The sequence below is a fragment of the Oxyura jamaicensis genome (genome assembly GCF_011077185.1).
Source record: "Oxyura jamaicensis isolate SHBP4307 breed ruddy duck chromosome 4 unlocalized genomic scaffold, BPBGC_Ojam_1.0 oxy4_random_OJ72816, whole genome shotgun sequence".
Taxonomy (NCBI): domain Eukaryota; kingdom Metazoa; phylum Chordata; class Aves; order Anseriformes; family Anatidae; genus Oxyura; species Oxyura jamaicensis.
The window spans coordinates 689345-716318 of NW_023303850.1; the positions used below are offsets into that span (position 1 = coordinate 689345).

The 26974-nt window shown below is 41.8% G+C and overlaps 1 long non-coding RNA gene across 1 annotated transcript; it reads left to right on the forward strand.

Moving 5' to 3' along the window:
* The first annotated feature begins 6189 nt into the window (after nt 1-6189).
* Nucleotides 6190-26116, forward strand: LOC118157208. The gene is made up of 4 exons (XR_004746577.1): nt 6190-6275; nt 23471-23582; nt 24735-24868; nt 24934-26116. It is a non-coding gene; the product is annotated as an uncharacterized LOC118157208 (long non-coding RNA).
* The last annotated feature ends 858 nt before the right edge of the window (nt 26117-26974 follow it).

The window sequence follows — 26974 nt, forward strand, 5'->3', positions numbered from 1 at the left end:
TGTCACTTCCACTCCTACTCTTATTCAACTTCTCCTTCCTCCCTCCCTCTCTTTTTTAACAGAAAAAGGTGGAGAAGACTATTAGAAGAAGATTTATGTAAATGCAGACCTAATTCAGAGTAGTGTTCTAGTAGTCACATAAAAATGAATCAGTGCCAAGCTTGTTGATGTGTTTAATAGCTCCTGGGATGTTAGGAGTCCTCTTCCCAATGAGGCCACTTCTGAAGGACTGAAAACGTTGAAGATTTTTCAGTAGGGCTGCGCTGAATAGTCGGGTGATGAATCAGTGACTGCAGGAGCACCTAATTAAATGCTCTTTGTCCAAGAATCATGGCTGTTAACATGAGCAAACAGGTAGGCTGGTTTCCTGTTGGCCTGAGAATTTAAGATGTTCATCAAAGATTTTGAGAACAGAAGGACAATATTCATCTATGATTAATGCAATATTAGGCCAGGTAGAAAATACGAAGCTAAGTGTTATCTGGTTAAATCTGATGGCTAGTAAAAATAATAATAATAATAATAATAATAATAAAAGCCAGAATGTGCTGTTTATTAGTTTCTTAATATCTAGCATATTTTTCTCTCTTTCCCACTATGCTTTTTGTGTTTCTTTTTTCCATACCCTTCCATGTCGGTATTTTTCATCTTCAGACTCTGGGCTGCTGACTTCAAAAAACATACTCTGTTTTCACTTTCCTGACCTTGTACAGCTTTAGCTCATGGACCTTCTCACACCGTAACAACAGCTTTCCTAGTAAAACTTGGTCAACCAAGTGCATTTGCTGTAAAAAATCACCACCGTTAATATTTCCTCCACCTCCTCCAACTCTCCTCAAGCGTTGATGGCACATTGAATCGAAGGGTTTCCGAATGCTCATAAGAGAAAGAAATGAGTGGTCACCCCTGAGTCTCCTCTGCCTTTCCCTCCACCACCAGCATCTTTATAGGGACATATTTCAGCATGGGGAGGTTGGTATATAGAGGCTTAAATAGCCAGATTTCCTAAAGCACTGAGCAGTAACATCTACAACTACAACTTTGTAATATGTATTTGGAATATGCTGAGAAGACAATATCATATATAGCATAATATTTACATCTCAATTTTGTTCCAGGAAGGTGGTGTAAGGCAGTTCACAGAACTGAGGAGTGGGCTTGGAGGCCTTAAACACTGTCTGCTAGGAGCTCTTGTTAAGAATGATCTGGATTAAACATCTTCCCTGCTCTACTGGAGTGTCCTCACTGCTGCTGTGGGTAGGTTAATTGACTAGATGTTCTCCTGAGGTCACTTGCAACTCTATTTGCTAAGATTTTAGGATATCCTAAAGGTAACAGCAATTGCAATCAGAGAGAAAACAGATCTATCGAGAAATTAACAAACCGTGACATTAAGTAGCACGCCTTGCCACGTCAAAATACGCAGCAGGCAGACCCCTGTTCCACACGTGGGAATAAAACACGGGGAACACCACAGAAGGCTATGAAATTACAGCGACACAAAACTGGCCTTGGAAATAATGTTTGTGTGGATCAGTGCTTTCCCCTGCACAGACAAAAAAAGTGAATGAGGATCTTCAACCTTGTGCAGGGTCTTTGCTGTCTAGGTTCAAGAGGTGCCTTGCTGTTTTTGTGGCAGATGGAAGGGTATTTTGCAAGTATCACTTCTGAAACTCCTCCAGCACCTGTCTAGCAGAATTGCTTTTAATATCTGAGTTATTAGGAGGTTATCAACATGAGGTCATTCCCAGTAGCATCCTTTTCATGTGCTGAATGATCCCAAGCAAAGGCAGATAAAATGAAGTGAAAGTAGACATTTGTTAGCTAAGGAAAACACTCTTTTCTGGCACCCCCAGTCACGTGCACAGACGGAGGGAAAGAAAGATTCAATCATGATGAAGGCATTGGTCATTCAGCTCAGCTTGATTTTTCAATTTTTTAAACAGTAGGAGGCTCAGAAAGAAACAATGAGGAAAAACAGGGCTATAGAATAAGCAAATAGAGTCAACTTTCGATTCCTATGCCATTTAAATACAAATTATAGTCATTTACTCAGTCCAGAGAGCCTGAATTTTTGCTGTTTTCCAATTTAGGCAGCTGTGACAGCAGAATCCATGAAAAAATCCCGCTTCAAATTTAATTGATAAATTCACACGTCCTTTTTTTTCTCCTCATTCCACTATGGAAAATGTAATCTCACGTAGTTGTTTGCGTGACAAACATTACGGACTGCATCATAACCTTTGCAGTTAGCAAGATAAAGGATGTGTCATTGATAAACTCGTAGCCCCTGACTCCCATCCTGCTGGATCTCGACATGATATCAACACTACAAGAACACAGCCTGTCTTTGGAGACCTGGTTTCTGCACTGCTCTCCTACAAGAGCTGCACAACCGAGGCTTCGTCTTCCCTGCAAAAGAATAATTTCTAAAGACAAGAACTATAACAGTGGTAATTATTTATTGTCAGATTTTTCAATCTGAAATGATTTTTTTTTTTCTCTGTTTTAAAAATTCCGGGCAAAAAGACAATGTTCCTGTGCCTAAGAAACACTGCCCTGTTTATCAAATTTTAATGCCCGTAGATTTGTTAAAGTTAACATTCAAGTAAAACAATTTATTCAAAATCAGAAAAAAATGTGATGAATAGCTTTGTTTGACCTAAATCCTTCAGCAGTTCAGTACTTTTGGGTGTTAGGGCATAATATTTTGTCTGAAAGAGTTAAGCATAAATGCAACTAATTCATATTCCTCAAGATCCTCATGTTTCCCGTGGGCTGGCTGGAGACCTTCCCATTCTGCTGGTAGGACGAGTGGGCATGGGGATTTGGGTGGAATTTCAGTTGTTTGTGCCTAAACTCTGGCAGGCAGGCTTCCACTTTTTTTTTTTTTTTTTTTTTTTTTTTTTTAATCTCATCTTGTGGCCTTCCCTATATTCAAAGACGTTTTGAGCTGGATTAAAATCCCTTTACAATTTTTGAAATGCAAACTCAGAAGCCCTCACGCTGGTTTTGGCAGTCCCAGCAAGTGGCTGTGTGTAAACACCACCGTTACCAGGGCATGGTACATCCGTGGGTTCAGCGAACACAGGACTTATTCTAGTTATTGTTGAGCACCCTCTCCTGGCTCTCTGCTCTTTGCAGATAAGTCATCTCATCAATTAGGAGTGCTCTGGGATGAACTGCAGTGCCCATTTGAATTCAGAAGGACGCGATTTTAGATGGCACGAGCTGCTGCTCTGCTTTAAGCCGACCAAGCTTTGTAACAGCCTGGCTGGTTTACAGCCAAGAAATCCTTCTTCTGGTGGTGAGATTCCTCGGTAAGGTTTTTTCTCTTTCCTCTAATGCTGCTTCTAATTGCTCTAAGAAAAGCACCTGCAGACCTGAGAACCCAATGCACCAGGCATAATCTGATAAAGGGATTATGCCCAGCTGGTAAAAGGTTGTTTATTGGGTGACTGAGCCTACATTCACATCTGTCAGAGGATCTTATCTTTCTGTTAATACCTCAGGAGGCCTAAGGCTGAGTCTAGGGATGAATCAGTATGTCATAAAGCAAGTTTATTTGCAGGGATTATGGCAACAAGCAGCAGCTACAATGAAAATAGGTGAAATTGGGGGATTACCACTCAGTTAAGAGCTCCAATGTGAGAAAGAGCCATCTGATTTGTGGATCTCATAATAAATAGAGGTGGGACACAGGAAAGTTTTCTTGCACTTCTGTGACTGTCTGCTTGCCGTGACTAATGCAGTCCAAAATTGCTTTCAGAAGTCTTCATAGGAAGGGCAAAAATCCCTCACACTTCCTTGCTTGCCTGGTATTCTACAGCTTGGCAGCTGGACAACATTCTTGCTAAATTTAAATATTCCTAGGAATCTAGTCCGGATCCACCCAGTATCTTCAGGTATCTCATGAAGGCACCTATGTCTTGACCCATCATCATCTTTGTTGTTTGTGGAAGGAGGTAGGCATCCCTAGAGGCGTATTTGGATACTCCACATGGCCAGGTTCATGCTTTAGAGCCATCTTGCCTTCTCTGAGTTCAGCAGGAGCCTGGCGAAATCACGCTCCTAATTTCAGCCCCTGATGGCTGGGGGGGGGGGGGGGGCTCTGCTGTCCATCCCAGCCCTTGTCTGTGATAACACTTAAGAGGCTGATTTGCTCTTGCTATGTACTGCACCTTGAGGCAATCATAGCCTACAGAATCCAATAGCCAGGCTTCTCCGAGGTGCTAACAAAAGCTTCAAAACAGCATCACAGCCAGTCCCTTGGGTGCTGAAAAGCTTCAAACATGCAATTTAAAGTCTATTTTAAGTGCTTTCAGGCTGTCTTAAAGTTGTAGCATCACCAAAAGTCTCTGAGATATTTAGTCTAATTATCAATAAATAAAACTTTGGACAAATCTAAACCTAAATTATTCCTCCCATGCTATTCTCAGGCAGTGTTCTTGCTCAGTACATGGTACTGGCAGAGGAAAAGGCCACGTCTGAGCACTGGGAACATCATCACAGAGTGTGCTCCGAACAGTAGGAAGCCAATTTGTAGTAGCTGAAGATTACGCTATGTCACCTTTTTTTTTTTTTTTTTTTTTTTTTCTGCCTTGCACTCATTGGTTTTACATTCTAACACTGTGGATATGACCCTGGCTTTTATGGAGGGAAGCTATCATCCTCTCCTAGATGCTATCATGGGGCTGTTTGGTGTAAGTAAAGATATCCTATTCAGCTCTTTGATTACAGATCTCTCACAAGCTTTCATTTTGGATTACCCTCAATTAAAAGGTACTTTGAATTTTTCTGCTGTTTAATGGGAGAATAGGAATAAAGGAATAGGTAAAAACAAAGAGAATACAGACGTATTTTCAGGCCATTGCTAAATCAGAGCAGCAGTGTTACTGAATTTGAGTGGATGTGAGCAGGGGCTATTTCAATTTGTGTGGGACTTTGATACAAGAAAAGAGACCAAAGTCTTACAGATTAAGTCAAGAGGCTCAAAGAATAACTTGACTGCAGCTGAGATCTGAAGCAAAATACTTTGTTTATTTCCTTTGTATGTGTGAGAGTACACCTTTAAACTGCAGGAGAAACTCCCTAATTTGCAATAATGAGATTAACTGGAAGAGAAAAAAAACAGCACAGTAAGCGACACCATATCACACAGTGCTTGTAGTTATTTGTTCCCTTCTGAATACAGCAATCCTGGCTTTCCTTTGTCAGATTTCTAAATCACCCGGACAGCGTTTCACTACGAGCACACGCAAGTATGTCCACCGATTGCAAAAGGCCGCTATCACCAAATTACCCGTCTCATGCTAGTGGGGGAAAAAAAATTAACCAAAGAATTTGTAGTATGAAGTTTCATTGTATAGCTTTGCTAGACAACGTGTGTTGCTGCTGAGTATAATTTTTGGCAGATAATAGGAGCAAGGGGAGACAGCAGTAGCCATGGAGCAAGGATGGCTAGTCAGGGAGACTCATGAGGATGATGGTGAAGGTAGGAGCAGGCTGCTTGCCTGCCTGCACTGTGTTGACTGCTTATTATCTGGCATAGGCCTGCACAGCACTTGCTGCTGCTAGATCTGGCAGGTCCATGTCATGATGCGTCTTTAGAAGGTTTCTAACACAACCCTAAGTCAGCAGTGATGCATTTTTCTTGCATTCACTATACCTCCAAGACTGCAGATGCACTATAGGACCCCTAACAGAGGTACTACAGGCACTATACCAACAGAGCACAGGCAAGCTGCAGCAGCAAGAGCTGGGCCCTGCATCTTTAAGTAAGTGAATTTGCTCAGCTAATTGCGTGCAAGTGCTCCCTCCAAGCACCTGTAAATTGTTGAGTTTAATAGGGTGGCAGCTGTTCCTGGCTGCCTGGGCTCTTGCAGCCTTGGAAGTAGTTGGGAGATGAGAGCGGCAACTTGCAGTATGATTATCTTTTTCTTCATTTCCCCTCAATTTCATTGTCATCTTCTTCTCTCTTAAGAGTGCTTAAAAGCTTTTTGTTGCTCCTTATAACACCCACAGGAGCTGTTGCGAAGTGCACTTTTTGTGCTTAAGGTTTTAAAGCCTAAAATCTCTGACCTGAAGAGGTTTGGAGAGTAGCTTAGTTTGAAGCCTGCTGTCGTGTAGACACCTGCAAAACACTGAACTTAATGCTGGCACATCTGGAGGGAGGGATGGTGTGTAACGATGGGTGGCTGTATTGCTGCATGGCTGGGTTTCAGTGCTCTGGTTCTCATGCAGGAATTAAGAGTTAGCTCCTGGCTGACTGGGAAGTGAGTACCTAAATATTTGCTTGTCTCTAGTCGTTGGTTTTAAGATAGTGATGCTGATAGAGGGGCAATTGCCTTCCCTAACTGTGGCAGAAGGAACATAGAGTCACAAGCAATGAACAAGAGGTGGTTTTTAGTTGCATGCGATGACAAAATTGTGCAAAATCAGAGCTTTCTTAGTCTACAATTCAACTTGCTTGACTTCAGTGCTTAACTGAGATGTGAGTTGCCCTAAAAAAATGCTTCTTGCCACGGAAGGAATTTGGTACCTGGAATTTGGCCTGGGGATTTATCTGGCTGGGGTAACCCTAAATCTGCAGATGGCAGAGTGAGCTGAAGCTTTAATGCAGGTGTTTCCATCAGTTAATGAGGTGTTCTGGGGAAAATCTTCCTTTTGGTACCTTACAGGCATCCAGGAAGAGCTCTGGCAGGAGATGCGTTGCTATCAAGCTTAGTTGGGCTTTGCAAGCCCTTCACCATTCCCAAAGCAGGTAAGGATCCTTGGTTCTGCAGTTACAATGGTTGGGTTCAAGTAAGGGTTAATTCAGCTGCTTCAGATAAGAGGTAGGATGTCATGGACTTTCTAGTCTTCCTGTTCTTGCAGGATAGAAACCTGTGTGTGTTCTGTAATCCTCCAGCAACCCTCCCCAAGCATTGCCTTCGTGTGTAGCTTCATGCTGCTGTGTCTATTCTGCCCTAGGTAGCAAGGTGTGTGCTGGCCCAGGCATGTCTCCTTGTGCTCCAGCTGCACCTGGGAAGTTTGACCTGTAGATAAATGCTATCTTTGAGGTGTATGGGGAAATCCCCTGGTTTAAGAGTACTGACTGTAGTCTTTAGAAAAATAAAGACTGCAAATAAAATAAAGACTGGGTGTAGCAAAGCCTGAGCACCAGACCCTGTTCCCCAGTGCTGTCAGAATTTTAATTCAGCTCAGGAGACAAAGAAAGTACAGTAGATCTCACCCCCCAGTGTGACAGCTAAATAAGCTGGCAACCAAAGGATATACCTAGGATGGGGTTTGAAAACCTGGCCTTTGGTTTTGGATTTTTGTTTTTCTCTTTTTATTTTTCTTTTTACCAAGTGGCCAGGGACTCTCTGCCCTGACCACAGATTACCTTTTTTTGGCTTCAAAGAAGGACTAAATTTAACCAGTATGTTAATGAAAGGACAAGGCATGTCACTATTAATAGTGACATGAAATCATGTGTGAAGAACATTCGGTTACAGACATCCTCAGGAGAGAAGAGTTTCCCAAATACATTAACAGAGAAGGAGAAGGGACAATTTGTCTCTCTCCCCCACTGCTACTTGGAGCAGCTAAATTGCGCTTGGTTGCTTACAGGAATTCGGGTGTTCCAGCTTAGGGCACATTGGGTACAAGCCTTTAGACTTCAGCTAAGGCCCTAACAGGGCCAAACTCTCAGCTGGCCTTCAGTTAGGAGTTGCCTTCAGCATCCACTGGCACTACTTAAGGCAGACCCAAGAGATGAGAGTTGGTTTGCAGACAGCGACTTTTCATGGAATATTGCTGCTGTAGAGTGAGTATGGGGGGGAATCAGCAGAATGGGGAGTGGAGGGGGAAAATAGTAGTAAAACCATTAGGATGATGACTTTTGTTTAAACTTGGAGTGCCATTCCCCTGGGAGCTTCTCTAGCCTGGGGGCCATTTGCTGTTTGAGATCGTTAATAGCCAGCTCTATTTCCTCCCATACGATGAGTTGATGTGGTGTATTCCTATTAATTTGCCTGGGCTTGGAGACAGGGAATATGAGCATGTCATCAAGTCGCTGGTACCTTCTGGGATCTCTGGCATATAGAGGTCTTGAGAAATGTTGACAAGTTCAGACTTGGGGGTACGTTTTCAAAGCGCTTCACAGGGGTTTTGCTGCACGTTAATGGAAGCGTTCGGGTAAAAAGTTGCAGAATAATTTCAAGTAAATCCTATGGTGTCTGGTCCTCTTTTTGTGTTTGATTTGTTTTGAGGGAGTGATACTATCTCCAGGAATACACTAGTCTTTTATTAGGGTTTCCAGAAAGTTTGCTGATATCCTGTCCCATTTGCACGCCATACATAAGATGGGTCTGCATGTTTCTAGCCCTGATGAGCAGCTGCTGTAAGGGTTATAGCCCAAATAGTCGTAGTGACATCTACTGAAATGTGGCTGGGTTATCCCCCACGAAGCAGCTGCCCCAGCCTGCTTCCTTCCCCCTTTGTTTTGTTCTGTGACAGGGAGCAGCAGCCCACTGAGTGAGCTCTCAGCATTGCCTGAGAGGATTTAAACCTGCTTAAAAAAAGGCCCGTGGATTACCAGAGGAGGAAGGTGAAAAATGACCCTTCTGTTTTCCGGATCGTTGTGAGGTTTGGCATCCGAGTCTTGCTGCTCCCTGGAGCAAAGTGAGACGCTTGAATTGCTGAAGGAAAATAAGTTTTCCCCCTCTTTGTATGTGGGTTTAGCCTGTAATTCTGCCCTAGTCACACTTCCCAGTGCTGTCCCTGCCCGTTTCCACAAAGCCTCCAAGCATACCAGCCCAAAAGCCATATGTATCTGTTGCTCATCCCGGCGCCCTTTATGCCAGGTTGTGGTCGGCCCCAAAAGACAGTTGAGGCTCAGAGAGCTGTTCTCTGTTCCTGAGGTGTCAGACAAGGAACGGACCTGGTTGCAGGCACGTACACAGCCGAAAGAGAGGTGATGCTGGAAGCCGCATGGCACAGAAGCCTCAACGTGGGGCCTACTTCGTTATTGCCAAGGGTGTCCTAATCCTGCGTGCTCAGAAGACACCAAGGATAGAAAGCAGTGGAAGTAGGGATGATACAGCATTTATACGTCACGTGGAAGAGCTGGTGTGTACAGGTTTTAGCTGTGTGCCACAAGGACTAGCTCCAGAGGGGACAATGCCTCGCCGAGAGTAGAGAACAGCAGAGTGTGTGTGTAGGATACAGTTAATCAGCAAAGTGTGCAACCATTTGCCTTAATGGGAGAGAGGTACCTTGATCAGCAAATTATCTGCTTGCGCATTAAATTATGCGCTGTGATCTCTGAGGTGTATTAAATATTGAAATCAGAATTTTTATCATTAATGGGAACTTAATGAACAACGGCATTATGCGCCTCAGTTGGCTTTTGTCAGAAGCAACCCATTGTAGTCGGAAGGTGACTTTTCTGGGTCTCTGGTGGTAACATGCCAATTATTTCACTTATCAATGCCCCTGGAGGTTCCAAATGCCTACTATGGATGTTTTGCCTCAAACCGCGTATGGAATATGGCCTCTAATGTGTAGATAAAAGCGTTTTTGAATGGACTGGAGGAGAGACCAGTTTCTGCCATGCAGATTTATAGCTAAAGGCATTCCAGCAATTCAGCTGCTTTCATTCTGTGAGGTAGCTTTTAGGATGCGTGGTTTCATTGGACTTCGGGATAATAAAAGCACAACAAGGTGATGCCTTCGCCTACAGTTAATGTGCACGTGCCTAAATTAGAATATATACATATTCAATGCAAGAAGTGCCTGAGGATAACTCTAGGTAATTCTGTCTCTGAAATGTTTATTATTAGGATTACTGAGGTATCAGAAATCCCAATCAAGATCAAGGACCTGTTATAGCAGACAGGCTCTTCTGTCCTTGCTGTACAGTTTGAACAGAGGGGTAGGAAGGCACCATGGCTTTTTCAAGGTGACTTAACTTGTCAGCGTCAGACCAGTAGCTAAATGGGAGTCTTCTGCTCTTATATTTGCATGACAGTACAAGTGTTGGATTGCAGTGTATATTTATGTCTAAGTTATCTTTAAACTAGCAGGATGGGCTTCATCTACTGAAGCAGAAGTCCGTGCTGCTGGTGTCCCTGTCCGTACTGTCCTTTCAGAGGCTTAGTGTGTGCACATCATACCCATTTACACCAAGAAGCCACATACAAAGAAAACTGGAGGCTTTGCATACTGCTTTTACCTGCCTTCTTTCTACTCAAGTGGGTAGGTTGAAGCCAATTTTGGATGCAACTCTGATTATCCATGGCACAGGCTCACATTGGATGTGCAGCAAGCTCCGGTTTCTGGTCTCTATTCCTCAGCTGGAACATTGGAGCTGGATCCAGCTGCATCCCAGATGCAGTTTGGTTAGGAATGAGTGGAGCCATGGCTCTCCCTGCTCAGGCCTGTAGAGTACAGATTTAACTATTGCCTTCATTAAGGCTTGTTTTTCACAGCTACACGTTACTGCCTTTAACAGATTTTCATCTGCTTTGCCTCTGTCTTCTGTAAAAGTCCATAGTAAGCCACAGTTTGCCCAGAGGAATGTTCCAGGAGAGGAAAGGAAGAATGCAGGAATGATAATAGTCCAGCCCCGGTGATACTATAGAAAAACAATACTACGAAAACATTTAGGCATGAAAGAATGGTTCCCCCTTTACAGTGCAAAGGGAATAGCTCCCAAGGGACTTGCTACTGCTCAGAAGAGATTGCAGATCTATTCTGTCTGCTGCAGACACACTGGCAGCTTACAGGTTTCTTTGAGGTGAGCAGTTATAGGGATGGTGTCTTCTCTTCTACATGGTTCCTGTCATCTTTATCCCCAAACAGTAGAGGAGAAATAGGCTTGGGTTGGAAGGGACCTTAAAGATCATCTAGGTCCAAACCCCCTGACATGGACAGGGATGCCACCTACTAGATCAGGTTGCCCAAGGCCTCATCCAACCTGGCCTTAAACACCTCCACTTACCCCTCAATTCAATACACTGGGCTGTGCTGTTCCCTTGTTGGCTATAGCTTGCCTGAAGGTTTTACTAACTTTACCCTGAAATACGTACCTATTGAGTGTTTATTCTATTCTGAGGCGATGAAATAAAGGCACTGTTAAGCTGTCCACATTTTCCTGTACAGCAGGCACTGGGCTCCTTATCCTACAGCACTGGCAAGGGCTGTTCTAGGATGGGACTTCTGTGCAACGTGGGCCAAGGGTACTTACTGTGCCTACCCCAAACTGATCCCACCCCAAGACACAAGACAGATGCAGAGGCACACTAGTTTTTACAGGGATTATTGAACAAGAGGCAGAGACTTTGGTAGAGACATCTATATAAATGGTCACGGTCTTTTAATGGCTTGAATAGTTGGGAGTAATGAGTGTTGGACAAAGGTATCCCGGCGCTGCTTTGATAGCTGAAGTTTGCTGCGATGAAGCTAAGGGTGCTGGAGAGCTGTTTGTTTGTACCACTTCTGTGGCTGAACGTGTGGTAGATTCTCATTTTCTCTCGTCAGAAATGACTCATGAGCTAACGCTGAGGGCTGACGCGTGGCTGTTCATTGCTGTACGTTGTATGAGCAGTCACTGGCTGGAAGATTAACGTGACAAGGAATAAAAGATGGATTCCAGTACCATGAAATTCAGGGAATAGTGGGAAGTAGGACTGAAGATCTCATCTCACTGTTACAGGAGTGGGGAGGATTCAATACTTCACAGAGCAAACAATATGTTATTCCACAGAACAAATAATGATGAGGAGAGGTAGGGCTTTAAATATCAACAGTCTGTGTTCATGGTCAAAAAGCATCGCAGGAAGAAAAGACAGAGATCAGAAGAGGAGGTTCAGGAACATTCAAATAAACAAAAACTTGGTGAAACACTATAATCAAGGATAGTCCAAACCACGGCCAGATTTCAAAATAATGGTCCTAGCAATGTAGAGGGACTGTCATGATGTTTTATTTTCTTCTGCTTCTGATAGAAGAGCAAGATATACTGCAGGAAGGAGAAGGCAATCGATATTGCCAAACCCCATCTCTCAAGTAGTAGGAGTGAGACCTAAATCCAAAGCTTCCTTCTTTGTTTTTGTATATTTGCTGGTTTCTGATTCTTCAGCAACAGCTTGCTTTGTGTGTTTCGGTTTTAATTACAGCTCTCCGAGTTAGATGGTTACAGGAAAAAAATAATAATAAAAGGAAACTGAAATTATCTGATAATTATGAGAGTTTAAGGTTTATAGAAAGAATATTGCGAGTCTTGCAATGAAATGGTGATACTTGTTCACTGGGAAGGTACTAGTTCAGTTCAGAGAAATAGTGAGGAGGAGGACATGGTGGCTGAGCACACACTGTTGAAACCTTGATCTTAGTCTACGCTTAGTCTACGTGGCCAGAAAAGCACACTTCCACCAGCATCTGTAGCTGCATTTACAGAAGTTAAAATGCTTATGTAGCAGATGTGTGCCTTCAGATATAAAACTGCTCTCTGGAAAGCCGCAATTGATGGCCGATAATATCCCAAATGGCTATTTTCAAACGCTATCTCTGGCCATTCAAGAGCCAGATGTGCATTAGTTCAGCAACATCCTGGCAGGTCAGGTTTCCTTTCTGCTCACAGGATGTGTGTGGTAACTGATGGTGTCCCATAAAGCTGGGTTGTCCATTCCCATTCTGTCTTCTTCAGCCTGGTATTTATGATAATAAGATGTATGCCAACTTTAAATGGACTGGGACTTTGTATGCCTGGTTTCCTGCTCTTGAGCTTGCTCTTGGATGAAGAGTTTTACAGCTTTAATGCTGAAGAAGTCTTACTTCTATTACATCTTGACATTATGATTAGAAAATATGAGTGGGGGGCTCTCTTATTCCAGACGCTTTTGTTGTAAAGATACCTTCTTTGATGAAAACAAAACTAGTAACAGGTGGCAAGCAAAGTTTTCACCTGATGGATGAACTGTCCACAGCTTTGTGCAAAGCTCTGTGATAGTATGAATGCTGGGACGATGGGAGAAGCGCATATGTAGTACTGGGAGAAGATATCCTCAGGGGTGATTGTGATTGGTAAGTCTAGGTGAAGAGAAGGAAACATTTATTATTATATTTTTTTGTCCCTAGCAGTGTATTTTGAGGAAGAGTCACCCATTAAGACAGGAACTTGCTTGTTGTTGTATGTAGAGCGTAATTCAAGACAGCCCTGCAGCATTGTCTTCCTGAAGAAATTCATCATTCTCTTTGAGTGTGAAAGTGTCTGGGGCTGTCCGTGCAGCCATCATTTGGAGTGACGTGCAGAGCGAGCAGGCCACAACCCGGTCTTTCTAGGAAATGCTGCAGCCAATTACAGAACTGATGGAAGGGATTCCTGCCACCCCGCAGGCTACAGAAACACACACACAAATACGCAGGCTCCATAGCTGCAAGTAAGCCCTGGGGCAAGGTCGTATGCAAACTTCTTGCTGACTTTTTTAGTTAACCTGTAACGCCCTCTTCTGCCTTCCAGCGTCTGAGTCACCAGTCTTGTGGTCAGAGTACTGGGTTGTGCTGCGAGCTCGTGCTAATCCCTTCCTTCAGGCCACATTCTCTTCTTCATGGCTATCTCTACTGCAGAGGTCAAGCTGTTGAGGCATTAAGTGCACCCCTCCTTCTCCTGAACTAGTTACCTTCGCACCCGGTCTGCTTATTCATTTAGGGTTTGTGCCATCGTAGCGCAGTTACAGCCTGTGTACTTCAAAAGCGGATTAAGCACCTTAAAGTACTCTCATTCTGTCTATTTTTTCCTCTGGCTTCACAAACTGTTTCCTACGTCAGGTATTGATATCCTCACGAAGGCATTCTTTGTCAGGAAGCAAATTAAATTCGGTGGTGACACTTGATACCAAGTTTGTGGGTAATTGGTGATTAAGTTACCTCTGAGAGGAATTAGGCTCCCAAAGAGAGAAACAGTATATTCTGAATATGCTTTAGTCTACTTCAAGTGTTTTTTTTTGACGTGGGGGAAGAGTTACAGAATCATAGCTAATGCCATGTAATTAGCTCAAAGATTGTCTTTCAGAGAACAGGAGCTCAGCAGGAGCAGAAGCAATGTGGCAGGAAATACAATTATTGGGCTATCTTGGGAGAGGGTTGGAGGTTTTGTTGTTGGGAGGGATATGATAGATGGAAAATTACAGTTTTGGCCAACGTGGGGAATTATGATATCTCAGGACCTTGGGGCCAGGAGTGATTTAGTCACCACCCACTATTGCCAAGGCATAGTCAATAACTGCTTGCCAGACTGGTCAGTGTGTAGCCAGCAAGTCCCTGTTTGAGGGCAGTTTCATTTCCTGTAATATGGGATGGTTCAAAATTAATCAGGTGGTGAGGGTTTTGTTAGTGTTTGTTTTCCCACGTTCTGTGACAATTACATGTGGGGATCATCCTGGTCTTTTCCTGCAGTCTGAGCAGCCTAAAAGAAGAAGCACCATTAAACTTTTCCCAATGCACCTTTTCTGGGTCATTTTCTGGAGGCTACAAGCCCAGATTGGTTTGGGAATTGCTGTAAGAGTACTTCAGTGCCCTAAGCACCAATGTCTCAGTCCAGCAAGCCTCTTAGGAGGAGGTTTAACTCAGAACATGCGCTCCAATTGCCTTCATGCAAAAAGGACTTTTGTGAACCTGAGGCTTTTGTTCAACTTCAGGCATGCTTTGGGGCCAGTAGGATACCTACTGAGTAAGCCATGGGTGTATTTGGCTGTGTGTGGCAATGTTGGCCTATGTTTTCTTTCCCTGAAGATGAGGATTGGAACATGATTTTAGCTAGGAGATGTGTTATTCTTGCAGGCTGCCTACAATACTTAGGATTGAAGTGTGCTGCTCTCCCTAACCATGCTGTTTATTGGCAGTGCTGCTAATGCAGCTGTCTCAAGCTCACTGGTGAATGAATGAGAGGAGCTTGAAAATGTTTTACGCCCAGACAGAAGCACTGAGAGTAGAAAGAAAGAAAGAAAGAAAGAAAAAAAACCAACGTGGATGCTTTGCACAGAGATGAAAAAGCTGCTGCAGACTGTTCTACCCAGGATGGGATGTGGCAGTCTGAAAAAACAGGAATAAAAGTAGATTCGTTTTGGCTGGTGCCAAAATCAGTGAATGAGCAATAGCAGATCTTCTATTCCTGCAAAAGGCATTAGGATGAGAGATTTTGAAGTGTATGCTTCTTTTGATTTGCTGAATAATAAGAGTCAGATCACAGCATCTTTCGGTGCCTCAGTTTCTTACAAAATAAAGGGAAAACAATATTATAATGTGGTATTTGGGGTTGGATTTAACCCCCATAACACAGAATATAATAGAAATTTAAAAAAAAGAGAGAGGAAATGAGCCCAACTGAGATCTGAATTGCTCCCTGGGGTTTTTTCTCTGTCCAGTGGCTGGAACTGCACGTCCTTTTCAGGCATCTTGATTAAATGCCTGCAGGAAAGTGGAATGAATCAAGAACTTGAGGGCTATAGATGTTACCAGACTTAAACTGCCCGAAATGTTTTTACTGGCTATAAAGGAGTTTTCCAAGTATAATATCCAGAAGCCCCTCTCTCTGAGGTCCCTGGGGCCTAGACATGGTTAATCTCTTGCAGTGTCTTGTCACTTCTGGTGTCTTATGCTAAAATTGTCATAAAGAAGATACTTTTTTCTATTGACATGCACCCAGCGTTGGATTTCCAAGTGCTAGGTGTCATTTCGGGTCATTAGGTAGCTTTTCTGCTGCAAACTTGGGGAAAATGGTGACTGACCTCCTGCAAAACTAGGGCTGGGATATTAGAACTCATAACTCATAATTAAACAGCGCTCTGAGCACTGCAGTTAATTAAAAGGTGTTTTTATTGGAGGGGTTTTTGTTTTTGTTTTGGCTTTTTGTTTAAAGAGTTTGAAGTCTATTTCTTTTTGGAAGGCTTGCCTAAGCACTTTCTAACCATTATAATGTCATTATATATGGGATTCATTACATTAGAGACATTAGAGGAGATTAAAAAGGATCTATTGGAGGCATTGGCTGAAAAAGAAAGGATAAAGACTGGTTTCAGTTTGAGCTTTTATTACGTGGCTTGAAACAAATGCTGAAATATTGTATTTAAACTAAGTGTGTTTGTTGGAGGGAGCATTAGGAAAGAAAGCAAGGCAGAAAATACCACTCTCACCATTAGAGAAAGAAATCACAATGGTTGGGAACAGTGTGTTAATTAGCAAACTAATTTCCTTGTACTTCAAGTGCATAACAAGTTTTAAATGCCTTCTGAATGGCTTGATATCAATTGTGTTTTGTTCTTTGAATGTAATTGTTTCCATGGCAATGCTGAGTTCTGCTGTACGTGGATTATGTCTGTAAAGCCTTCCAGTCATTTATGGGAAGTCTGTATTAGCTTAGTGGCTGACCTGTATTCAGGTTATATTTTACTTTTGTTGCGGTTGTTTTACAAGCAAATTATCAAAAAAAAAAAAAATCACTGGAAGTGGGCTGGATTCTCAATCAATCCCATTTGGCTTCGTTTCAGTGATTTTTAGTGGAGCTGTGCTGCATTACATCAGCCCCTGTTCTTCTGAGTGTCTTCTTTATATATCTCATAACAGGAAAAAGGGCCACAAATGCCATCTCCCTGCTATTTCAGGCCACCATTCCGGTCGCTTTTAATTTGCAACGTAGTGAGGTGCTTTCAAGTAAACTGTGGTTCCTCAGGGAGAGCAAGTAACGCCAGGGAATTGCTGTAGGGCCACCAGCCACTGCTGGAAAGCCCTAGGACAGGGGCAAGAGGTGACTATTGTGTCCAGGGACAGGACTTACTGATTGCAGGGTGACCCTAATGTTCCTGTTACTGGGAGGGAAAAAGAAGTACAGGAGAAGGGCTACACTGGCAACTTCTCTCGTTTTTGAGCAAAGAAGAAACAAACTCCTTTTCTCTGCCAGCTGTGTCTTTTCTCATCAAATTCTACATGAGGTATTGTGATTATACTTTGTTCAGAACCCCTTTACCTTTTTCCATGCCCATTAGTTTTTTTTTTTTTTTAATTATTATTCAGGTATCAAAAAGAATAGTCTGTGTTCAACAATTCACTGGAAGCTTGTGCTTCTGGTATTTAGTATATTTAGTATTGTATATTTAATATAAATTTAGTATAGTTTTTTTTTTTTGTTGATGGATTCTGCCCCAACCCTCTCCCACCCCCATCCAATTTATAATGGTCATGAAGTTCGGTGTTTTATATATATATATATATATATATATATACACACACACACACACACGCACAGTCTACTTCAGGAAGAAGAACCAAATGCCTACATGATGATAGGGCTGACTTCAAGTCCTAGTCCTAGCTCTGGCACAAGCTACTTTGCTAGCCTTGGGTACATGGGACCAAGGCTATGAAACTATTGTGTAAAACGGTAATAATTTTTCATTTCCATCACCATCTATCATACCTTTCTAGTCCAATTGGACTGTTTGTTTTCCACTCGGTGTTGATGCAGCACTTAGCAGAAAGGAGTTTAAGGTCTTAAGACTATAGCTCTCACTAAGGGGAAAAAAATGCACAACTACTGTCACTTGATTTCCTTGTTTCATAAATTACAGGTTTCATGCAAGATTTGTTCTCTTAAAACTGACGTTGACAGGACAGGACACTGTGACTACCACCTTTTGGCTTTCTCTTTTTCATTTGGAAATGTGAAGCAGTTGGATTAATCTTTTTGTTTATATAGCTATAAAAGATTAAATAAAGGAAATCCATACCCAACTCAGAGTAAATGGAAACATTTATACAGAAGGCTCAGCAGTTTCTTGTTTGGGGCACATTTGCTTTTTCCCATTTACCTTTCTTTGCTCATGACAAAGACAACAAACAAAATCTTGACCTTCAAGAAAGCCTGACGTGTGACAGAATTCAGGAGAAATGTACCCTTTAAAAAAGTTAGACCCAGGTGTTTGTGTTTATGATGTTTATGACTTAGGCCTACATGAGGTGAGGTGTAAATATATAAAAGGCAGTCCCTGCCTTCAAACATCTGCTAACAATGAGGCAAAATAGAGGGGGACCAAAGTAAAGTTTTGGTTCAGCAGTCAAAATGAGTGTCCCAGACAACTTGGTTTTGGTTTCTTTTAGGAGAATGGAGGGGAAAACAATAGAAAAATACACTTTGTATTGATCTTAATATTTCACCTGTTCTATTTTTTAATGCTTTGTTTTGTAATTATTTCATTTTTGAAAAGAAATGTTGCTCCAAAATGAGATGTTGAATACCTTTATATGTAAAATAGGGAAACAAATTTTACTTGTAGAACTCATACTTCTATTTTCTTCCTCCTTCCAGTACTGTCTTTTGGCCTTAACTACCTGCCCTGTTTGACCCAAGCAGTTTCAGTTGCATAAAACTAGATTTATTTATTTATTTTTAACATCATGGTGCTTGGAGAAATTCTTGCAGCATCATCCCTGGCCACACTTGGAGAAAATCTAAGCTCACTGCTTCCACCATGCTCCTCCTCCTCTCCATGCAGTCTGCTCATTCCCTTCTCTCCTGGAGCTGACAGGCAGAGTAAAACTCCAGGACAAAAACAAACAAAAAAAACTTCAAGCACTGCATTTTTCTTGGCAGCTTATCCCACTGAGGCTGTGCCCTGTGCTGGCTTGGTGTTCCTATTCAGCTTGGTCAGATACCAGTCTTTTCGTGCCTCCCTCTGCCTCTGGCCTCCTTCAGGTAAGAGGCATTGCCTCTTGCTGCTACATGCTCTAGATGTATCCCCACTGTGCAGGGGGGAAGCTCTGCAAGGCATCTGATTTCAGGTACTAACCTATGGAGTTTGACTCGCTATGGTTTCCTCTCTCTCATCTTTCCTGCAGGTAACCAGGAGAAGTCTTAGCATTGCCTTCTCTGTTGCGCCATGTGGAGTTACGCGTTCAGCCTTCTCCCTAGTGATGGCAAGAAGCAGCTGTCAGCTACTACCTCCTGATGTGTAAGTCGTTACTGCATATGCACCTCACCTCCGGTAGCTTAAAGAAGCTTTGAACTTGAGGACACCTGCCTCCTGAGTTAGTATGTTAACACTTTTACCTGCTTGTGTCAAGACCCTGTGGCTCTCCAGCATCCCACAGAACGAGTACGTTAGCACAGGAATGCTGGCACCATGTCGCTTGAGTATTTAAACATAGGAAAGTTATGGATGAATCAGTTCCTAGTTCTGTCTGCTCACTGCAAGGACACTTCCTTCTGTTCCATCACACCTTCAGTGTACCTTGCTTGGTGAGAACACCTACATTCACTTGCTAGGCCGTATTCACCCCCCACACCCTCGTGTGCTGTGATGCACAGTCGTGTCACACACCCCCTCTCGTGTGTGCACATGCTCGTGCACACACATACTTTCTTGTGCACAGTTGGTATAATTTTCTTGTTGGACTGTTTTTTTCTGTGCTTTGGAATTTTCTGGGGATTTATTTCTGGGTGTGACTCAGAGTCTGAAAAGGTACTGAAGAAAGGTACTGAAAAGGTATTGAAGTAATGCATTTTCTTCACTAAAAGAGATGGTAATCGTATCAGCCAGTTCTGCAATGAATCAATGCTCTCAAAACTTAGGGTAACCAAACACCCCAAAGACTCGTTTCCTAATGATCTATTTTGATGGATCCTACTCTTAAAGCACCCGGTGTCTTACAGGAGACCACATATCCTGGGAGCTGTGATCCCCTTAGAGTGTTTCAGGCTCTGCATCTGAGAAACCTTAGATTCACAAGGATAAACAATTAACTTTTTTTTTTAAGTTCAGAGGAATTAAAAATGAAGTGAAACTTGTACCATGAAATGTAGAGCATTTCAAGCTTCTTATATTGATCAACTTAGGTATTAATGTATGAGAAACCGAGATGAGTTGGGAGCATCTATTCTAAATCCCTTTGAGTTTTAATCTGGGGCAGATGAGAAGGGAGAAAAAAAAAAAAAAAAGAGGATTTAAAAATAGATATGTGCCTTCTGTACTCAATTCACTCTGCAGGAAATCTGAACAATATTCAGGAAATACTCTAACTCTCAGCAAAGCCTGTTGTTTCTAAGCAGAGCCAGTCTAGTCTTATCCACGCTGAGGAGCAAATGGGATTGACAAGCATGTAACAGAGTTGAGACAGAAAGTGTGAAACTGTGTTTGAAAGCAGAGAGACGCTTAGAGACAACCTTAGCTCAGTTGTGCCTGACAAAAGAGGAGAAAATAAAGGGAGTTCCTTAAAGGAATTCTTTACTTTATCTATGCATTTAGAAAAGGTAGCAGGCACCTGAGGAGGCCAAGGGAAACCTATATAAAACTATATTGAAAGCTAGGCTTCTGTGCCATACACCAAAAATGTAGCACAGATCATTAAGCAGAGCCAACTTGACTGGGTGATGCTGAACAAAAGCCATCAGCACGGCAGCAAATGACACCTGCTCTGCATCCCCCATTCAGGTGAATAACTGAGGGCAAGGAGCCAGTGCAGAGCCACGTGAGCTGTGGAAGGAAGGTCCAGGCAGCTGAACGCAACCCTTGTGAAATAACTGGCTGAGCAGACTCAGCCCTGACTTCAGCAGGACATCATTCAGCTGAAAATTGAAGGTTGAGATTCTAAGCAACCGCTTTGCATTGGCAGTGGGACGTTGTTCCTGCAAGTGCATCCACTGGGATAGTGCTGACTTCTACTGCTCCAGTCATGGGGGGACGGGACGGGGGTTGTGGTTTTGGCGCTGCTTTAAGCTAGAGCAAAATTTGCACATTCACTTGTCCTGGGTACTTGTGGTTACTTTTTAGGAGGTTTTTGTGATTTCTGAAAAAGGAAACAGCCAACTTTGCAATGAAGCTCTTCCCTCTTCTCTCAGAAAGAAGGAAGGAAATTTTGCTTATTTAAGTACCACTCAAGGAAAGTTACATAGGAAGAAATAGAAAAAAAAAAATCTTTTTTTTTTTTTTGGTCAGAAATGAGTAATATGTTGCCTTTCAAGTAGCTCCTCAGCGCTGTAGAGTGTGTGGGAACACCAGGCTGTGTTTGCAGAGGTGGTCATGCCTGAGCTGTGGCTGGAGCTGCAGCATCTGCTTAGGGCTGAGCAACACCTGCAAGGGCTTTTTTTTTTCCTTTTTTTTTTTTTCCTTTTATTTTTATTTTTTTTTTTTAGAGCTGAAAGATGAAACTCCAGGGCTACAACCTGCACCTTCGTTCATTATATCATCCCAAGGTTAAAAATGTCCATAGCTTTATATGCTTTCCTAGTCCTCTCTGAGAAAAGCAACCCCTGAAACTCTTGATATTCTTCCTGCCCATAGCTGGGCATCTCTTTCTGCTCAGACTTTAATGGGGATAAACCTGGCTAAACAGAAGGGGTTTGTAAATGCAGCAGCTGCTTTCATGAATGCAATGAGCACGTGCAAAACTGCCGTTTGAGCATATAACCTACGCACAAATACTTAAATAGCGTCGATTTGTGAAAATCCTGCAAAGTGTGCTATCCGTCTTTCTTCAGCTAAAAAGCATTTGTTACTTTTCAACTCAGTTATTCTCTTGATTTAAGTGTGTTCAACCATCTGTTGAGGGCACGAGAAGACAGAAGCGAGTAATTAAGCAGACCACTTGCACTACACAAATAACAAATAATTGAGATGAAGCGTTCAGAGCCAGTTCATAGGCTAACAGTCATTTTTCATGACTGGTGAGTGCTTATGAAGAATATATGCAGTTGCGAGAAACAGGAGTGGTGAACAATTTGCAAACCAGGAAAAAAAATGGTCTAAAATCTGGAAATTGATTTGGGGTGGACTTTTTTCACCTTGCTATGAGTGAAGGTACAAAACTAGAGGGTAGGCTGAGTGCCAAACCTGAAGTTTAGAAACAAGCAAAGAGGACAATAGATAGGAAGGCAGAAACATTGGCTGAAGCTTCCCTTTTTTTCCCCTCCACAGTGGGCAATATCACTGAAAAGGTCATTAGATACAACCTGAAACAGACTTTTTAAGTAAACCTACAACTAAAACCTTTGACATACAATCCAACAGCTGAATTACAGTCATCTCAGGCGTTTTCTTTAGCATTTGCATTAAGAAGCTTTGTATCTGCACTGTGCTGAGCACAGCCAAACAGATGCAAGATCTTCTGCTTACCCAAATGAAAACCCGCTATCCCCTTTCTCTGCCAAACAGCAAAGGTGACAGCCTCCCTTCAATGCAATGCTCACTTCAGAGGTGTTCTCTCTAGAATAAACACCATCTAATTCTTTGAGATTATCGCTTAGATTGATGTCATTGAAGTTTGCTTGCTGATTATTCAAGAAGCTGCGAATTGTCTTTGACTGCCTCCTTACACCACTTGCTGTGTTGCGAAGTTTTGCCTTTATTTATACATTTCCTCTAAGTATTTCACATACCTGGTACAAACAAATCTTCCTCCATCTCTACCAGAAAGTTAGCTGCTGGTGTCTGCGTGCATTTTACTGTTTGGGATTAGAGAAAGAAGTGGGTGAGAGATGGGATACTGCCAGGTTCCAGGAACCCGAGGCTGGACATGTTAGCTGGAGAGGAATTTGGCTTACTGAAGATAAATCCTATCTCTTTTTGCACCAGCCACAAGGTTTGTGAGCACCTTGCTATATTCAATCCAGACACTTGTGTATGGGAATGAAGTGAACAGTAACTCTGGAGTTAAATTTTAAATTAGTTTTCCAGTGAAGACCTGCCCATGGAGTTGCTTTAGTGTGACTTACCGATCACCTTCAGGGTATTCTGCAGGAAATGAAGATTTATTACGGTGTTGTTACTTGACCTGTGGCTTCTGCCTTTCAAGGATGAGCATTTCTCTTAAGCAAAAGTAAGCAATTAGTTACTGTGACTGGAGGTTTTCTGGAGGAAGCGGCCGTTTCTCCAAAAGAACAGAGGTACTGAAAGGTGGCTTAGCTGGAGGACACTGAGGCAATCCACTGGCCTCAGGCAGAAATTAAAAGTCAGACATGCACAAGGGATGGAGTGGTTTATGTCATAGAAGGGAAGCAGCAGGAAAGCCAGAAATAGTTAGGAATTAGTAGGCTGGTTTGGGCAAATACGGCACATTGAGAACTGGGTCTGTGAGCAAAGCTTGCAGTCTTCAGCTCCTGCTGGGGTACATTTAACTTTAGGAACACAGAACTATCTAAGATAATATTCTAAATAAAGCATAATTAATAGTTAATAAGAAGAATAAATAATATAAACAATAAAACAAATTAAAATAATAAAATTTAATAATAATAAAATTAAAGATGATATTCTAAAGATAATATTCTAAAGAACTATTCTGAGTACGATCTTCCAAGGGCATGGAGTCAGCCAGTTTTCTGGAACAGGTATTAAATATTGTGGTAATAAAAGATAGGTCTCAGTGTAGCCATTGTGAGCTTGTCCAGCTCGTCCCAGTAACACGGGCTGCTACTTTTCTACCTCTTTCTTTGCAGATTTACCCAGTCTTTCGTTCTTGGCAGCTGGTAGTACCACCCATACTCACTGCATGGAAAGGACATGGCAACAAGATCTGTTTGGGGAGTGATCATAACCTGATTTAATATAGTAAGTACATATGAAAAGAGAAATCTGTTAAGTTTTTGTGATTCTTAAAGGTGTATGTGCTGATTTGCTTGGACTTCGTGGAGCAATGTACCTCTGGAGTATGGAGAGATACTCATCACTTCTGCTCTTATTCTCAATTGTGAGCACACTTATTAAATGGAGGCAATTGCCTTATGCTGAAAAAAAAATAAAATATGACCCATCTTCATTTCAAAGTAATTCCTTAATCGACATTATCTGTGATGTATTTTTGTACCATTTTGGGAAGTTCTGGTGGAAGAAATTTGCTCATCACTCATACTGTTGTCAAATTATCCGAGGGAGAACATCCTCCACTCTGGTTTGTGTGCAGTCTGGTGCAAAGGTTCCTGCAGAACTGCATGTAAGGATAGAGCGTATCAGAAGTTACCAACTGATAAGCAGAATTACTTATCAATGTTATAGTGGTTGTGCTTTGACAGGTATTCAAACTGAAAGATCAATTTACATTTTCTGAAAGGAAAGAATATGCAGTAGATTAGTTTTCAAATGGTTTTTAGTACAAGGAATGAAACTACTTACATTGGTGATTTTCTAAGGTTACATTTGTTTTTGCTGTTTCTTTTTCTCCTCTTCTAGATGCAATTCCTATTTGCTAAGGATTCGGAGCATTACATTAGAATAAAGAAGACTTGGAGGGCAATTTTAGAGAAATAGATATCCAAATCACTAGCATAATCCTTCTGGCTCTTTGAAAATGAAAAATAGAGTGTTTCAGAGAGCTATTTATTGGAAAGATTAGTTTTATCATGAAATTATTACTTTAGCACATGGTTTGAGATTGGTCATTACCTTAGAAAGTTCACAGATGAAAACACAGGGAGAGTTGCCAATGAAAAAGACCTAATGACTGAAAGAATCTTTTCCTTGTGTGCTCCATTTTTCCCTTTAGCTATGTTTTGGCTTCACCTGGGAGAAGTAAACAATCTATTAAAAAAGCAAAGAATGGAAAAAATAAGTTAATGTATTCTAAATTTTGTAAATTGACTGATTTTTGTGGTGGAAAGCCTTCTTGTTTATTTATTTATAGGGCTAGGTAAGTGTTGCAAAATCCAAAAATATTTATGAGTAACATATTTTTTGCAATAACATTTTTTGTGTTGTTTTTTTCAGGAGCAATCTGGCTGCAAATGTTTACATGGTAGACTGGAAAGGAGCTCTTTGTCCTTCTGTATTTGTGTGCGCATATGTGAACAGCATGGAACGATATAACTGGCACGTTAAAGAGAAGGCTTTATCTGCAAAAGGTAAGGGCAATTCTTTGAAAGTTCAGTAACGCATTGACAGTCTTAACCTACCTGCTTTATTATAGGTAAACCCTTGGGGAAGACCTCATCAATATGATGTAAAAACAAACCAGCTGCCAGTTAAGTTGTTTGTTTTCTTGCAGCACCGCTTCACTGATCTGCCCACTTGAGTTGTAGCATTCCAGGACCAAAGTGTCTTTCATTACGTGATTACTCAGTTGCTCTTACTGAAGCTCTGAAACATGTCATGCTGTAAGGAATGGGAGGATTTCTTTATCCTAGTCTGTTTCATAGTCCGTACACATGGAAAATTCTGATGTCATTGTGACAGACCTTGAATTAAATACTTGGGTAGATGCATGCTGATGGCCACAGCTGCTATGGACACACTTATTTTGGAAGAATACTTTTAGTGCTGTAGTCCTTTCTCACTCGCTTTTGCCTGGTTTAACTCATTTCTGGCCGATGTAGGAATTCTCTTGAGTGAAACCTAAATGCTTCCATCATGTGTCAGTCCCCCTGTGTTGAAACTGGAAATTAAAAGAAAGCAGGTTTTGAGTTTCAATCATATAGCAAATTTTCATGTCAATTTTCATGATGAGAGGAAGGGGCATTATGGAAACTTCAGAAGAGAAGTGTGAAAGGAGGAGAGGAAGGTCAGTGTCCCTTTAAACACCTTACACATATTGCATGGCAGCAGGATTATATCAGTCTTGGGATGCTAGCATTTTATTTGTAAAAATAAATTCTTCCAGAAAACATCCCAAACTAGTGTCACATTGTTGAGTGCTAATGGCTGCATTAGCAGTTATCCGCGGTTATGCATATGTCCATCCATCTGCCTTATGACTTTGCATCCGAGGAAGGTGCTGTGCGTTAGTTATTTTACTTTTAAAAGTCTGCTTTTTATGTTTGTAAATAAAAAGATTACAAGTGGTGATGCACAGGGCTAAAACCACCAATTGTTAGCCAGATTAAGCTGCAGAGACACTCGTCCATGTGTAGAAGGAACCAGACTTAAAACAAGGCTGTAAGATGTACTTAATGGACTTCAGAACACCTTTTTCAAGCTTTTCTTAGTCAACCTTAACATTTTAATTTATAACTAAAAAAAAACTTTAAATTGTCTGAAGGACTCTTTCCTGGGAGCAGGTTTGTTGGTTTGTCTTGCGCAAAGCACTGGAGTATTATTGCTGGAGGGGGTCAAATCTCGCAAAATGGCATTTGCATATACACACAGCACTTCAATTGCAGTTCATTTCACCTGCACCTGGGTCTGCTTTTAACTTGCCACGGGTAAAAATTTCCCTTTTGGCAGCGAGCCAGTGCAAAATTATGCAGATTCAAATCTTAGTGAGACTTTGTGCTGAGTCTTCACATGAGGCTAGAATTTATAATAGAAAACATAGTGTTGGAACAGGAAGAATGGAAGTACCTAGCGCAATAGCATGTCATGGGAACATGTTGTTTATTCACTTCTTGCTATCTCTCTGTCTGGGAAGTTTCAGTCTTCCAGTGGGAGAGGAGAGACACAGACATGTAAGACAGATGCAAGTGAGATGTAACACATTGTGAGTACAAACGACTGCTTTGAAAATGTCTGAAACTCCACAATGTGGGGAAAAACGTCCTTGTAGCCATCTGACAAGCATGCATGGAATTGGGTTTGAAAATATATTCTGATCTCCAATGGTCAATGAGAGAAAGGAGAAAAATGTACAGCAAAATGTTACGTGCTCTTTTCCATTCAAGTTGAACTTGTATATACCAACTAGTGTTTGTTCCAGCAGTCCTCAAGCTCATAAGCATTAGCTGGTTTCTGTATGTGCTGGTTTATATCCATAAGGTTCTCGTACATCTATTTCCCTTTCTGTCCCATGCTTTTTGAAAACGTAAAGCTTCGGAAGACAAGGAAAATAGCAGGGCTGATTACTGCTGACCTGGTCAGGCAGTTGGACTTGATCTTTGTAGGTCCCTTCGAACTGCTCTGTTCTGTTCTAATATCTTGTATTCACTCTCTAAGCAGCTTCCATTTGTTCGCTAGTAAACTGATTTTTCAGTGAGTAGAGAAGAGAAACAACGTCCTGTGTATAGCTTTGTTTTGGC